The following is a 1,169-nucleotide window of genomic DNA, read 5'->3' as shown; positions in this document are numbered from 1 at the left end:
GATGAAATGCAAAACCTTCTAGTCCAAGATTGACTATAGACCCTCTGTAGTCAATCCTAGACTACCTAACCAACCTAAAACCGAGTTAAAAACCCTAAAACTTGACATTTTCTCATTTTTTTTCCTATCTCTTTGTTCTTTCACCCATTTTCTCTGAAATTTAACACTTTTCAAAACCTTTAAACTCCATCAACAAATCATGGATTTTAAATGCTAAAGGTAAGGATTTTCACCCTTAAAAACCTGGTTTTGGTATTTTTGTTTTCTTTCTCTAAGAACTAATAATTTTTCTAAGTTTTCAAGATTTGGCGAGATCTTTTCATTTGAAGCTCACCATGGAGGAAAAATAGGTAAAATAAGTTGTTTATTTATTAGGTATGAGGTTTGGAGGAAAGATTTATTGAAGTTATTGGGAATAAGTGAGGACTAAATAGAGTCAAAAATGGGTATTTTAGGTATTCTAAAATTTCTATGGGTTTTTGAGAATGATGATGATTAAACCTCATTTTTATGTGCTGTTGGAGTAATTTGAGTTTGTTGAAGAAGCCAAGCCTTTGACAGAAGGTGCCAAGAGGAAAAGGCATGCTTCAAGAGGTGGGTAGATACAATGTTTGCAACGGCTCTCTTCCCGGTTGTTATCGGTGTCCGAAACTTGTGAAAAAACCTGTCAAGTCTCGAACAAGCCTTATTAGAAACTCTCGTTAATTCATTATATTCGTTCACCAATCTATGTAATCCCTGACCAAATAATCTTCATCTTCTGGCAATACTGGTATAGAACAATAGTCATATAATCCACACCTCCAACACTCTTATCCCACAAAATATGTAAAAACCTACATCTAAATGTATCGAGACTAGTGTTTATTTACAGAAACAAATGCACTACGAATGACTCGACCACTAGCAGTGGAGCGACTCCGAATAAAGTGCTATGAGATGCCTTTACCTATCTGTGGTGGACCATAAGTGCCAATGATTGCATGCTAGGCCAATCACTATCTACAAAAGGAAGATAAAGGGGTAAGTCTTACAAACTCAATGATTATCATCTTTATGAGCAAGGGATAGATGGGAAACAAGCCAATGATAGATAATTTGGATATTAAAATCATATGAATATATAAATCATTTTAAAGCAAATGCAACATTTGTGCCTTACATATAAA

The 1,169-nt window shown here is 34.6% G+C and overlaps 1 long non-coding RNA gene across 1 annotated transcript in view; it reads right to left on the bottom strand.

Annotated features, from left to right (window-relative positions):
• Positions 1-838: 838 nt before the first annotated feature.
• LOC110428071 (uncharacterized) overlaps positions 839-1,169 on the bottom strand; it is a 2,153-nt gene continuing 1,822 nt past the window's right edge. Inside the window, exon 4 of the long non-coding RNA XR_002446403.2 lies at positions 839-1,002. This is a non-coding gene — a long non-coding RNA (uncharacterized LOC110428071). The remainder of the gene's footprint in view (positions 1,003-1,169) is intronic.

This window comes from Theobroma umbraticum, unplaced genomic scaffold, assembly GCF_002168275.2.
Source record: "Theobroma umbraticum cultivar Fairchild unplaced genomic scaffold, ASM216827v3 scaffold_39.0, whole genome shotgun sequence".
NCBI lineage: Eukaryota > Viridiplantae > Streptophyta > Magnoliopsida > Malvales > Malvaceae > Theobroma > Theobroma umbraticum.
Note: the sequence above shows the minus strand (reverse complement) of the source record. Positions and strands in the feature narration are given on the sequence as shown.